This window comes from Podarcis muralis, chromosome 6 (assembly GCF_964188315.1).
Source record: "Podarcis muralis chromosome 6, rPodMur119.hap1.1, whole genome shotgun sequence".
Lineage (NCBI taxonomy): Eukaryota > Metazoa > Chordata > Lepidosauria > Squamata > Lacertidae > Podarcis > Podarcis muralis.
The window spans coordinates 47,621,927-47,637,259 of record NC_135660.1 but is presented as its reverse complement, the minus strand read 5'-3'; the positions used below and the strand labels follow the sequence as shown (position 1 = coordinate 47,637,259).

The window sequence follows — 15,333 nt, the reverse complement described above, 5'->3', positions numbered from 1 at the left end:
GGTGAAGCCCCCTCCTCAAAGCACCATTGTATTCAGTGTGAGACAGATTTCATCACATTCCTAGCACGTCAACTTAAGAGCAGTGAACTGGGTGACATATGCCCTACCTATGTGGGTTCCAGGATGCTGTCTGGTAAAAAAACAAACCAATACCCTTCCCCTATGCTGCAGCCCTGACTTCAATCCCCCTCTCTACATACACACACAGTGGCTGCTACTTCCAAAAGTTTAGAGAGAGCTGAGAGAGATTCATACATTCTGTTGCCACATCTCATTTGGCCCTCAGAGTTCAGCATCCCATGAGAGAAAATGGGAATGACAGACTATTGAGAGACTGAATGACAGGAGGATTAGAAAATGTTTTGCACATTAAAGCCGAGATTGACAAATCACTTTGACTAGCCTACTTACTCTTAAGTCAGTCTTCCATGAGACTTGTTTTGAGGAGGCCAAGTTGTTTTTAGGAAGAGTATTCCTTCTTAAGTTGTTTATGGTTTGCAAAGTACTATTACAGAGAGAGAAAGAGAGGAGAAATGAATAGTTTGGTGTCTCTTTACACTGCAGATGGAATCGGCTCTCCTCTTAGGTTGAGGTAATGATGCTCTGAGTGTCCACGGCTCGGGTCCCTAGTGAGATGGGCCAAACTCTGTCTGCTAAAAGGTGAATTTTACACCACTCCTAGGAATACAGTGATTGATCCACTGTCTGGAAAAGCAGCTTAGGCTGGAGGGTAGAGAGGTCATTTGACATCACTCAAGAGCAGGGAGAAGACATCATGGTTTTGTGTATATCTATTTCTTTACAAAGGCCCCATTTGAGTTCTTATTCTGAAGAGGGTTGCAACTGCAAGCCTAAAGGGTGAACTTGATCTTCAAATGCTGGACATTCAGTTCCACAACTATGGAAAATCTAAGGAAACAAACAAAGCATGCAAATCTGACCTTTCCTTATTTCCTGTCCCTTTGCTCAGTTCAATTGTTCAAGGGAAGGGAAGTGGATTATTTGAACAATTTTAGTTTAGCTATGATTATCAGCCAAGAGTCTTGTTTCACAATCTAGTAATCTACACACACACACAATGCATGTGTGCACAGATGCATATATATTTTCATCGCTGTTTGCGTGTTCTATCCCTGTAGGGCAATGACTTCTGCTTGCACAATGCAACTTCCCCTCCTGCCCTTCACATTCTCAAATCTGCCCTGGGGCTCCTTCAACCCTTCAGAGTAGATTTGGGGGGCAGAAGGGTACATGGGGAAAGGAGAGGGAGTGGAAGTCCTTGCATGAACAGGATAACTGTATTGGATTTGAAATAGTTTTTAAAATATGGAATTATTTTTACTGTGAAATTGCATTGAGATATTCTATGGGAAACAATTTATAAATGGACTATATTGCAACACATTTGTATCTGATTGTGTCTGCGTCTTTCTTGCTTGGCAATAGAAGATAATATATCTGTTTTCTGCACTGCCCTCTCTAGGCTCTCGTGAAATTTTGTACATTTCGCCAAACATCAGTGTAATATGAACTGGCAATTCCAAGTTTGCCAGGGTTCCAGGTTGTGCCTTTTAATACATTGCAATACATTATGGGATGTGTCTGGGTTCCTGTCTTGCGTCATAATCCACCTCACATCTGTGGGAATGACAGAAGGGCCTCTGATGAAGAGACCTGCACATAAGGGAGAAAGTAATTATTAAGGGACCCTACTCCAAAGTCATTTAGGGTTCTCAAAGTTAAAACCAGCATTTGACATTATTATTTATTTATCTCAGGGTGATTCACAGCATAACAATATAAGACAGAAACACAAAATACATAATAAAAACAAGAACAAAACAAACCGATAACCAGGCACGGGGTGAGGGGTTGTCATTGAACCTGGAAATGGACTGGGACCCAGGGCACTCATTCAAGGCTGGGAAGATGAGTGCCATATGCCAGGTACGTAACCTAGATGCTATATTTTGTACTAACTATACTGTCTGAACTATCTTCAAGGGCAGTCCTATAGACTGCGTTTTGTAATAGTCTAAATGGTATGTCACTGGAGCATGAAAAAATGTGGCTAGGTTATCTCTGCCTGGACGAGGTCACAGCTAGTGCACCAGTCTTAGCTGATGAAAGGGGTTTAATGCCACCAAGGCCACTTGAGACCATAAAGACAGGGACAGACCTGATTGAACCTACAGACCTTAAGGTGAAATGCTACCCCACTCCCAATAAACCAGGCACCAACTCTGTCTTACCAGTTTATTGACCCTCATCCAGTCCCACTCTAGGCAATGGTTCAGCTCTTCCTATAGCATGATCTGAATTTGAAGCCAGATAATTTTGAAATGGTTTCTTTTTCTTTTTCAAAAGCAGCAGCTGAGGCCATCAAACTTATCAGTTGTTTGCAGACTCTCCTATTCTACAGCAGAGAAACACTTACTGGTTGATATGTGTGGTCCTGAAAAATAGATAAAACAAAGAAGAGGAAGAAAGAGGGAGGAATCTAGGCCTTAGAAACAGTGCAGCAGTCTAAACTGGAGCTAGTGAGCTGATTTCATACCCACTGTGGAGAGCTGGAGAAAATGCGTGTAACAAACAGAGTGCTTTGCCATGCTGTCCAACATCAAAGTGCTGCCACTGGAAGGACTTTTGTAACAAAGAAATGAAACCTCAGGACCAATCTGTGTCATTAGCCCCCAACCGCTCCAGCTTTGTTATTATGGAAATGTCCTCCTCAAATACAAATTGGAACTGTACAGTATAATTAGAAGAGCACATTCATTTATTTAGGAGTGAATCTCTTACTGTCCCCCAATATCTTGTGTCTGTTAGGCTGCCATGTTTCTGGGGGACTCAGTCAAGGGATGTGGGTCATTATTTAACAAGATCCATTTCCTCAACACAGCTTTATCTTATAGCAGTGTTTCAGAGCCTTTTCAGGTGAAAATTGGAGCAGACCCCTTCTAAGGCATCACAATTGGTTTGGTAGGCACAACATTCTGCCAAGGGAAGCAAGTATTTAGCATGTTATTATTCCCATGTTGTAGGGAACAGTATTTATTGATTTTATTTTTTATCAGATTCTTGGTCAATTGCTAATTCAGATAGTTTTCCAATTCATTTAAACACCTGTATTGTGTTTAGTTGCTATTGTTAATCACAGAAGACGAGCTAAAATAAAATCAAACCAGGTGGTCTTACCATTCTGTCAATGGGTGCTGATTATATGACACATACTTGCTTATGCAACAGAATTTGATTGTGCAGTGCATAATTAATTCTTGGAATTCATTGCTATGAGATGTGATAATAGCCATTAACATAGATGGTCTTGGCGATGGACTGAGGTGAGGGAGGGGGTTTCCTTTCTGACAGGTACTTTTTTATATAAACCCCCCTTCCCCATCCCAAGAATTATGCTAGGCTACCATCACAATATGGGACGTGGGTGGCGCTGTGGGTACAAGCCTCAGCGCCTAGGGCTTGCCGATCGAAAGGTCGGCAGTTCGAATCCCCGCGGCGGGGTGCGCTCCCGTTGCTCGGTCCCAGCGCCTGCCAACCTAGCAGTTCGAAAGCACCCCCGGGTGCAAGTAGATAAATAGGGACCGCTTACTGGCAGGAAGGTAAACGGCGTTTCCGTGTGCGGCTCTGGCTCGCCAGAGCAGCGATGTCACGCTGGCCACGTGACCCGGAAGTGTCTCCGGACAGCGCTGGCCCCCGGCCTCTTGAGTGAGATGGGCGCACAACCCTAGAGTCTGTCAAGACTGGCCCGTACGGGTAGGGGTACCTTTACCTTTACCATCACAATGCTATCCTTCTATTTGGATGGATTTATAAAGCAAACTATGGAACGCGGGTGGCACTGTGGGTTAAACCACTGAGCCTAGGGCTTGCCAATCAGAAGGTTGGCGGTTTGAATCCCCGCAACTGGGTGAGCTCCCGTTGCTCGGTCCCTGCTCCTGCCAACCTAGCAGTTCGAAAGCACATCAAAGTGCCAGTAGATAAATAGGTACCGCTCCGGCGGGAAGGTAAATGGCGTTTCCGTGTGCTGCTCTGGTTCGCCAGAAGCGGCTTAGTCATGCTGGCCACATGACCCGGAAGCTGTATGCCGGCTCCCTCGGCCAATAAATCGAGATGAGCGCCGCAACCGCAGAGTCGGCCACTACTGGACCTGATGGTCAGGGATCCCTTTACCTTTTCTATAAAGCAAACTGGCAGTGATCCCTCCCATTAAGCCCAGCTTTAGAAATATTAAATAGTAAGGAGCTTCAGGTTTACTTTCCAGAAAACACCAAATCTTACAGAACTTTGTGAACTATCTGTCTAAGACAAAGAGACAGCTTTAATAACTTTGCAGTCTAGCATGTGTGGAACATTCTATTGAGAAATTCCAGGGGTGGCGCCAAACACAGCGGCGGCTCCTCCTCCTCCTCTTGGGACTACTAGCAGCAGGAGGCTACTTAGACCCTCCTTCCGCTCTGCAGCAGCAGCAAGAGGAAGAGGAGGAGGAGTCAGCCTCTGGAGCCATGCCCTGCTCCGTACTTTGTCTTTGTACTTTGGGGACATGGGGGGCGGGGAGGCAAGAATGGCACCTACCCCCCAAATATAGAGGGGTCTCAAAATGATTCTGCCCCCAGGAACCGGCGCCCTGCTCTAGTGTTGATCTCTTCAGAATACATGGTTTATCAAGATTAAAAACCAGCAATAATTAGATTAATTCATGGAATATAGGTCTATCAATAGCTGCAGGCCGTGATGGCTCAAGGAAGACTAAGCCCCACTGAACCCAATGGGACTTTTGAGCAGACATGTGTAGGACTCCACTATCAGAGGTATTTGGCAGGCCACTGTATCCAATCAGATTATTATTATTATTATTAAGTGGGGTTTTTTAAAAAAGTAAACAGGTCTAGTAAACAGGCAAAGTTTCACACAAAGCTAAAAGCCAGTGTAAAAACCATTTCTGACACCATAGTTGTGGCATGTTTACTCAGAAGTAAGTTCCAGTAATGGGGCTTACTCCCAGGCGAAGGTGCATGGTATTGCAGTCTAGAAGACACAAAGACACACTGCATACAAATGGAGCACAACTTCCTTAGCCCAAGCCCCAGTTTCATAAAAGCAACTAAGATGATACTTGAGTGTTGCTTGATTTCAGCAAGGCTCGAGGGTTTCCACCTGCGCCAGAGAAAAATGCTGGGGCCTTGCTAATTTGCAGATGTGAGCAAATGTTAAAGCATATAAACATATGCAACAACACTCAAACTTATTCTTTTAAAACTGGCCATGTAGGAATAGCAATTAGCCAGGCTACTGGCAATCAGGTCAAGCAAGTTTAACCCTATTTTGGTGGCAATGGGTTGGTTTTTTGGTTTTTTTTATAAGTGCAAACGTTTGTGGGTTTCCAGTTCTTTGCAGAGTAGAGGTCTCTGTTCCTTGGCTGCCTCTAGGCGGGCAATTTTAGGGCAATCTTCCATAACAGCTGCTCTGCTACTGGCAACTGCAGATCTAGATGAGGCTCAGGTGCGTTTTTAACCACCTTATCATCTACCTATGCTCACAGCAAGTCTAAAGGGCAAAGTGTCAGTGTGGCACTTGTCATCTGAGCAGCTCTACCGGTCATGGAGCCACAGGCTTCAGTCAGCAGGGAGGAAATGAAACCTTTGCTCAATTACAGGCTAGAGAAACGTGGCCACATTTTCAGCCAAGTGCTACTTTGTGAAATGATTTCTTAGCCCAGCAAAACCATTTTAAATTCAGACTCTTTCATGAGCCATTAGATGGGGAGGAGCCCTGGAGAAAGAAGGGAGGGAGAGTCACTGATTTTGCTTGCTTACCATTGTTCCATGTCTGAAGCATGCTCCCATTCGGTGTTAACTCTGCAGTCCTAGGCCCATTTACCTGGGAGTAAGCCCCTCTGAACTCAGATGGACTTACTTCTGAGCAAGTAGTTATGGGATCTGCTGTAAGAAAACCCAAATGGTATTTATTCTCAATAAATAAATACAAATGTGCTAATCAAGTGAGGTTACTGCTCAGTAGTTCACATACAGGTTTTTGGAAGCCTTGGGAAAGAGATTCTCAATAGGCCCCTTTTGACTTGTTGTCATCCAGCTGTTGACCAGAGAAGGAATGACTGCTGGGAGGAGTGCAGAGAGAAGAAACACCATGGTGCACCAATAGCAGCAAAACCAGACATGTTTCTCCCATATGGGCCAGGGCTTGCCACTGGGGATGAGAGCTTCATCTGGTGCTTGCATTAGTGGCAAGTTGGGCAAGGCTGCCCTCCGGACACTATGGTTGCTGCAGCTTACCTGGACCAGGCTGTGGCAAGGCAGCGACAAGGTCAGGGCTGTGTGGAATGCTGGTGGAGCAAATCCAGCACTCCAGCCAGGGCATCCTCACAGCCCCAACCTCACCACCATCCTACCCCAGCATTGTCCAGGTAAGCTGCAGCAATGCCAGTATGAGAAGCGGGGCTCAGCACCTTTGACCTACCACCCTGGCCCTTGCTGGGTGCTCAGTGATGCTGGCCGTGCCTGAACAAGTTGAGATCCCATCCATCAAACCAGGCATGGCCAAACTTGGCCCTCCAGCTGTTTTGGGACTACAACTCCCATCATTCCTAGCTAACAGGACCAGTGGTCAGGGATGATGGGAACTGTAGTCACCAAACAGCTGGAGGGCCACGTTTGGCCATTCCTGCATCAAACCAAGTGCAGCACATTAGCCAAAGGATTGAGTTTGAGACTATCTACAAGCAACGTGTGTGCTCTTGTTGCTGAGCTTTCCCACTAACTTTTAGTAGGACCAACAGGCAGCTCAGATGAGATTATATTAGACACCCTGATTATAGGTTCTGATTTCTTTTGTAGAACAGGTTGTTTATTTCTGGGCAAATTTTATATCTTTTGTTAACCTGCTATGCATGCTGGCTCCTGTGAATGTCCGATCTTGCTTTTGAGCATGGGCAAGACACTAACAAGGGGCCATAATTCTATAGCATCAGCAAACACCTAATTATCACATACATATTCATATTTTTTCACACATACACTAGAGCAGATTATGCATAAACACATTTCAGTATACCAAGTATAACTTTTTAGTTATGGGTTTCAATGATACTCACTAAGAATGTGTCTCATATATATATATATATATATATATATATATATATATATATATATATATATATTTGCTTTCGTAGATTTTCACGGGTATAGGTATGCAGGTTTTGGTGTCCTCGGGTGTCTTCCCGTGTAAAAGTTGGGGTGTCTAGGCGACGTTTCGACGAGGTCTCACTCGTCATCTTCAGGCTGGTGCTTTCGGCTTCTTGTTACTGGAACAGAGCAGGATCTCAGTGTTTGAGTTCCTATAAATACTGTTGAGGGGTGTGGTGTATAGCCTCCAATGTTCTGGGCCGAGAGGAAGTTCCCAGGCTAGTGTGCCTTTTCTTCTTTTGTTCCTTAGTTGCTTGAGGGATATCTTGAGTGATTTCTTGAGTGATATCCTGAGTACCACTTAGGTGGGTCATTAGGTGTGGATTAGTTGCTAAAGCCTTTGTGTCTTGACCTCTTGAACTTTGTGAAGAGTTTTTCTGAGAAGATGGCTGTAGTTGTGCTCTGGCTTGGCTTCGTGTATAGGGGCGAGCTGTGGTTTTGTGGCCTGTGCCAGCCAGATCTGTGTAGGGATTGCAGGGGGGTGCAGCATCCGGAGGTGCCATCATGGTTTGGCTACTGGATGGTGTCTGTAATTTATCTGTGGAGAGGGTCTGGGTTTGGGTCTGGTGTGGTTGATTGGTGATGGCGTTCTGTGTGCCTCTGGATCTGGTGTCAGTTTTTGTGGGGAGGGCTAATTTCCAGATGTCTGGCAAGCGGGATGTGTCGTCACGCTTGTTCATGTTGTGAGGGTGTTTCTCTATCTCGATGGCTTCCATGATTATTCTCTTGTGGTGATGTTCCATGTTAGAGAGCAATTTGGAATCTGCAAAATTAATTTCGTGTCCTGTTTCTTTCATGTGTTGGAAAAGAGAGGAAGTTTTTTCTTCTTTTTTGACGGCATTCTTGTGTTCTGCGATACGTGCATTTATTCGTCTGTTTGTTTGTCCAATGTACGTGGCTGGGCAGACTTTGCAGGGTATTTCATAGACCCCTTGGTTTTCCAACTGGATTTTATCCTTGGGGTTTCTGAGGATATTGGCTATCTTTTGGTTGGCGCAAAAGGCTGTTTTGATATTGTGTTTATGGAGGATTTTGCTAATTTTATCTGTAGTGCCCTTGATATAAGGAAGGAGGGCCATGCCATTGTTTTCTTCTGTGTCTTGGTTTTTGGGGGGTGTTTCTTTTTGGATTAGCTTCGTAACCCTGTTTTGCTGGTATCCATTGGCAATTAACACATTTGAGAGATTCTGTAACTCAGTTGTCAAGTGGTCTTTGTCAGCCAGGCGTTTGGTTCTGGAGATGAGAGTCTTGGCTACGGAGTTTATTTGTGCAGGGTGGTGGTGTGATTGTGCATGTAAGTAGCGGTTGGTGTGTGTTTAGAAGCCAACAACCAACTTCCCTTCCTTGACGTCCTAATCTACAAAAAACCTGATGGCTCCCTAGGACACACTATCTACCGGAAAAAAACACACACCAACCGCTACTTACATGCACAATCACACCACCACCCTGCACAAATAAACTCCGTAGCCAAGACTCTCATCTCCAGAACCAAACGCCTGGCTGACAAAGACCACTTGACAACTGAGTTACAGAATCTCTCAAATGTGTTAATTGCCAATGGATACCAGCAAAACAGGGTTACGAAGCTAATCCAAAAAGAAACACCCCCCAAAAACCAAGACACAGAAGAAAACAATGGCATGGCCCTCCTTCCTTATATCAAGGGCACTACAGATAAAATTAGCAAAATCCTCCATAAACACAATATCAAAACAGCCTTTTGCGCCAACCAAAAGATAGCCAATATCCTCAGAAACCCCAAGGATAAAATCCAGTTGGAAAACCAAGGGGTCTATGAAATACCCTGCAAAGTCTGCCCAGCCACGTACATTGGACAAACAAACAGACGAATAAATGCACGTATCGCAGAACACAAGAATGCCGTCAAAAAAGAAGAAAAAACTTCCTCTCTTTTCCAACACATGAAAGAAACAGGACACGAAATTAATTTTGCAGATTCCAAATTGCTCTCTAACATGGAACATCACCACAAGAGAATAATCATGGAAGCCATTGAGATAGAGAAACACCCTCACAACATGAACAAGCGTGACGACACATCCCGCTTGCCAGACATCTGGAAATTAGCCCTCCCCACAAAAACTGACACCAGATCCAGAGGCACACAGAACGCCATCACCAATCAACCACACCAGACCCAAACCCAGACCCTCTCCACAGATAAATTACAGACACCATCCAGTAGCCAAACCATGATGGCACCTCCGGATGCTGCACCCCCCTGCAATCCCTACACAGATCTGGCTGGCACAGGCCACAAAACCACAGCTCGCCCCTATACACGAAGCCAAGCCAGAGCACAACTACAGCCATCTTCTCAGAAAAACTCTTCACAAAGTTCAAGAGGTCAAGACACAAAGGCTTTAGCAACTAATCCACACCTAATGACCCACCTAAGTGGTACTCAGGATATCACTCAAGAAATCACTCAAGATATCCCTCAAGCAACTAAGGAACAAAAGAAGAAAAGGCACACTAGCCTGGGAACTTCCTCTCGGCCCAGAACATTGGAGGCTATACACCACACCCCTCAACAGTATTTATAGGAACTCAAACACTGAGATCCTGCTCTGTTCCAGTAACAAGAAGCCGAAAGCACCAGCCTGAAGATGACGAGTGAGACCTCGTCGAAACGTCGCCTAGACACCCCAACTTTTACACGGGAAGACACCCGAGGACACCAAAACCTGCATATATATATATATATATATATATTTGTGTGTGTGTGTGATATAGATTAGATATAAATATAGATATAAAAGTACATATATAACTACCGGTATATATAGTTTTATATATATAGTTAGTTATAGTTTTTATATATATCTCACATCACTATATATATTGCTTAGCTTTATAAAACAGGTTAAAGTTCCCTCTTTGTTTGACATAATTACTCAAAAAGAGAAAATGGAATTATTTCCTGCACTGCATATACTTTTATAAGGCATTTGCTTATGTTTAAAATGTGTTAAATATTAATAAAGTCATCATGTGTGTGTAATATATTTTTATATATAGCAAGCAATATGCATCTCAAATTCTGCTAGACTCTTAAAGCCTGTTGAGGTATGTGCTCTGAAATGCAATGCTGGAGAGTACACAGATATTCCAAATTTTTCCTCCATCGCACGACCGTGTCTGATTGCACGCCATTAGAGCCCAACCTCAAGCACAACTTCTGGTGTGTGTGGAGGGGGTGGGCAATGAGGGTGGACATGGCAAAGAGTTGGGAAAGCCTGTTTAGGTGCATTGAACCCCACCCCCCAGCAGTTCGTTTGATCAAAGAACACAAGAAGAGCTGTGTATATATGCAAATAAACCATGTATCATAAAGACACCACAGTTTCTGCTGTGCCACTTTGTCCAAAAGGAATACAGACCCTAGTAAGTGTGCGTGGTAACCCTGGAATCATTATACTGCGGTATAATGGTTAGAGTGCTGGATCTGGGCCTGGAGACCCAGAGTTTGGGCCTGTCACTTTTAAAACTTCTAACCTCACAGGATAAGATGAGGAACAGGAGAAGCCTGCATGCCTCTTTGAATTCCTTGGAGAGATGGTGGGATATACTTAAATAAATACATTGCCTCCTCTATTTAAAGGGCTGTCAGAGGATTGTCCTGCACTGGAAGGGTTGTCTGGCTTAAAGAACCAGAAGCAAGGAGTGAACATTGAAGTTGCCCATTCAGAGGTAGCACCAGAACACAAGTGGGGTGTGTGTGTCTAATGACTTGCACTCCTGTCACATGATGGGCATTATATTATTTTCATGACACTGAGGCACGAGACTATTGATAATCTTGGCAACTTTCATGCCACCCCTTCCCATGTAGACTCAGGTTCCTCTGAGGTTTCAGACCTGGGCTGTAGTGCCTAAAATCTGCTGTTCCTGCACATGGCGCCTAATGTCGAGTGCCTGTAGTTCCTTATGAACACACCCAAACTAACAACCTGCCATTTTTTTTTTGTACTCTAGTTTTTAAAAGGCACTGCTTTTTTTAGTCCATTGCTTTTCCTTTCATTTAAAAGTGGTACCTAAGGTTTAGTCCAGGATGAAGCAGAATGGCAAGTGAATATAATTAGAGGTTCAAAGATCTGATTATACACTTGTGTACAATGTGTAAGTAATATTATGTTACCAAATAATGGAAGAGAAGGTAACATTTCAACCTGGCAATTATTTTCTTACGATACATTGGAGCCGCGGTGGAAGTGAGGCACTTAAATGCAAGGAGAAAGGGTCAAAAAATGTCTGGGCTGCAGGAATGTTCATTGAAGCAATTCAGATATTTAGGCACCATCTGCTGTGTTGGAGTTCCCCATTCACACATGTATGTATGTCGCTACCAAGAAATCATACTTGAGAACTCAAGGCTAAATGTCTGAACTGATTCCACTATTAGCTATTAGCTGATGTGAATAACCTGAGGTGGTTTAATGAAGGCAGTTTAACACGGGCAACTTATCTACTGTGGAACATGCAACTGTGAGCTGAATGTGGAATGGAGAATAAATATATTTTATATTGCTTGGTGTGTTTTTAGTGTGTGTCAGTTTTCATCCATCCATCCATTTCATTTATTTCGTAAAATGTATATATCACTTGATTGTAAAAGAAACCTCAAAGTGGAATACAAAAAGAACAAAACAACAAAATAATCAATAAAAAAAGAGAACAATTTAGAACCTTTCCAAAATAATTAAAATCAATGATAAGCTGAAAACCAGATTAAAACACATGTCAATGTTCTACAGGTCTGGAAAGGCTTGCCTAAGCAAAAAATGTTTTTAGCAGACGCTGCAAAGCGTACAGTGAAGGCACCTGCTTGATGTCAATAGGCAGGGAGTTCCAAAGTGCAGCTGCTGCCGCACTAAAATATCCATTTCTTACAAATGTAGAGTATTATGTGACAACTGTAACCACATAATTACATAATTTTATTGTTCCGTGGCTGTGCCATGCGGAAATTCGATCTTACCTGCTGAATTGAAGCTTGGTGAAGCAAAACCTCTCTTCAGATTCTCCGCATTTCTGGTAAGATCCGATTCAGCGGGTAAGATCAGAGTTTTGCAAGGCCTAGCCATGGAATAATGAGAAAAGCTCTTGGGCCTGAGAAAAAATAATCGGTATACAATATGATCAAAATACAGATCAAGCGAAGGTGTGGATGAGCCCCTACCCCTCCTCCCTAGGACTCTATGATTCAGTCCAATAAGTGAAAGTAGCTTAAAGCTGAGCTGAATTCTCCTCAGCTACCTTGTCCCCTGTTGTGGCAGTTGGCACAGAAAATTCTAGATCTTCTCCCTTTGGCTCCATTGTGTAGGGCATTAGCATGCATGCCGTGCAGAAAACTAGTCTGGGCAACTCCTTGGCATCATTTATTTATTGTGAGGAAAATGAAAAGGGGGATGTAAATGTAAGCAGCAGGGGCAAGGTGGGTGGGGGGAAGAGAAGGGAAAAACATTTTTAAAAAAGCCAATGGGGAATAATGCTCAAGGGAAGATAAAACAGATTCCTAACTCAGTTTCCCATGACTAGTATGTTGCTGTTCGACCCTCTTAAATACACTTCTACCTGACGTACCACATGGTTAGTAAGGGAGCGATGCCCCTCTGCCTGGCTCAGCGAAGCCCCATGTTGTGAGAGGCTTCAACCTCCCCCTCCTCACTTTTCTCCTCCCTGCCACACTGATTTTGTCTGTAAGTGTCTGGGCAGCCAGTCTGCACTTTGTGGCAAGGTTCAAGCAGACAGCTAGACACGCAGGCGAGCCGTTCTTTGAGAACGTGGCAGAATGCCATCTGCCGCTTCAGAGTATTTCCCCCCCCTCCCTCGCCGTCCTTGCACTCCTTTCCAACTCTCACACATGCATGGCCCTGGCTTTTGGAGACATGCTTACCAACTGTCAATTAGCAGGCCTCAATACACTGGAAAAGAAAAGCAAGCTGCCTCATGACAATGATGGCATGTGGTGTGTGTGTGTGTGGACTCTGTCACCAACACATTTGCCATGAAACTCGAGCCTTAGAAGGTCCCTGACCTTAAAAAAGAATCCCAGCCTCTTGGTGCTTTCGATGACCTCCTCTCCCTCTCTGCTTCGTGCTTCATGAAAAGCTCCATTGTGATCATTTTACGCAGCAAAGAGATGGCGATGATCTCATAGGTCTGGGTGAAAAGGGACCGTCGTTGCTCAGTGCTGTTGGAGTGATCTCATTGGTGTGCTGGGACTAGGCAAAGGGAGACCATCTGCAGAACTTTAAAAAATAATTATTATTGGTGACCGTAATGGGGGATGTTGTGTGTGGCATGCCTGGCTTTCTCCTAGTTTCTTTGGGCACGGGAAAAGCGGGGTGCTGTTGCACTTGGGAAAAGGTTCAGGTGTACAGGTGGGAAGTAGACCAGCCTCCGGCCAGAGATGGCCCAAGGTATTCTGCTGCCTGAGTTTCCCCTCTCCTCTTTGTCCTTCATTGCTTCTCTGCTGATATAAAAGAGCAGCACAGGAACAAGTATGGGAGAAACTAACAAATGACAACTGAGGGTCCCTGGGGTTCTTAGCAGAAACAAATGAGATAAAATAAGAGAAAATTTAAACATATGGAAGGATTGATTTGAGAGCAGACACCCGAAGGCATTATGGGATGAGGGTCAAGGAAGGTATCATACACCAGCACCAACTCTACAGTCCAGTTTGTGGGATGACCAGCCTCATATAACCAACATGCTTAAGTCTAACGAATGCATTAAGGAGTTAAGATCATAGAGTAAGCTGTCCTGCCAGGCTTAGATTACTTTGAGAGAGACTAGGTAATCAAGCCTTTGTTTACCCCACAAGACTACCAGAGAAGCTCAATGTTTGAGGAGGTGCTAGCCGCTTACTCCAAGCTCAGACTGCATGGCTCTCACAAGTCACTCTTGACTTCCCATACCAATAATTTAGGAACCTTCACCACTTTGAAATTAAACGAAGTTTCACTGTCTGTGCAACCTTTCTGACTAATGTATGTATGGAAAATGAGCCTGACCTTTGGAGATTTGGTAAGTAAACAGTTTTTAAATTACTAAATGTGTGGTCTTTTCCTATGTTGGGGGAAGAGGGTATTATTTTTGGAACTCACTTGGAAATACATATTGTAAAGGTCCATGCTTATTTCCATGCTTTACTTTGCTGTATATTTTGTGATTTAAAATCTCTGCTGTTGTTCTCTCACCAAAGAGTATTTGCCCCAAACTTGGATCTTGTCATCCAAGGAATTATCCTTTTTATACCTACTTTTTACCTTGCCAGCCAACACAATGTAGAATTGAGCTGATTTCAGTTGACTTAAGTATGTTTAACTTGCTTGGATTGCGTCTTAGAGTCCTGAAAGTGACCTGCTTCTTTGTTCCACCAGTAGCAGAAGTTGATGGAGAGTGCTTTTTGGCAGACAAATCTGCCACCCATCCCTTGACCATTATCCCCTTTTTTCCAGGAACAATAGAAGTATGTTTGTCCAAGATGAAATCTACAAAATGGGCACTTAATAAGATCTTCACATCTGGCCAGTTATTTTCTTTTTCTAGTTCAAGGTAACAAAAATAAAGAGATGACCTTTTATGTTATGTTATTATTTTTTTGCTGCCAGGATTTGCTACCTTGTTTCCTAATGGTTGTCCTGATTCCTTGTTTTAGGGCAAGAAAATGATCTAAATAAATAGATTTTGACAGGAGGCCAATTCTGCTGCCAGAATTACACTAATTAAATATGCATAATTCTCTTAATTAGAAAAAAATAAAATAAAGACCAGATTAAGGTTTCTGCTTGTACAATTGGTTTTCCTTCATTTTGGAACTGGATTTCTTTTCAGGAAAAGATGTCTATCGGCTAAAGAAACATTTAAAAACCCAGCTGGAGTTGAGCAAAGTCCTTGCTCAGCAGAGTCCAAATGTGTCTATGTGCCAAAACATACGTTACCACAGGAATTTTGAGATCTAGGTCAGAGATTCAAGCTTCAAAACATGTTTCCAGAGTAAGAGCCCATCGGCTGATGTCTGAAGAACGCAGTAACACCAGGGTGAATGTGGTAGTAACTTTCCCAATTTCATTACAAC

General features: G+C 43.6%; 2 long non-coding RNA genes across 3 annotated transcripts; one reads left to right on the top strand and one right to left on the bottom strand.

Moving 5' to 3' along the window:
• Positions 1 to 516: 516 nt before the first annotated feature.
• LOC114597498 (uncharacterized) lies at positions 517 to 13,224 on the bottom strand. Of its 2 annotated transcripts, XR_003706841.2 has the most exons (4): positions 13,144 to 13,224; positions 12,226 to 12,356; positions 2,253 to 2,455; positions 517 to 1,674 (listed from the first exon to the last, which is right to left on the bottom strand). It is a non-coding gene; the product is annotated as an uncharacterized LOC114597498 (long non-coding RNA). The 2 variants fall into 2 exon arrangements; XR_003706839.2 differs by lacking the exon at positions 13,144 to 13,224 and having other exon boundaries at positions 12,226 to 12,480.
• On the top strand, positions 12,497 to 15,115 carry LOC114597497 (uncharacterized). Its single transcript, XR_013393193.1, has 3 exons — positions 12,497 to 12,663; positions 14,182 to 14,279; positions 14,714 to 15,115. It is a non-coding gene; the product is annotated as an uncharacterized LOC114597497 (long non-coding RNA).
• Positions 15,116 to 15,333: the final 218 nt, after the last annotated feature.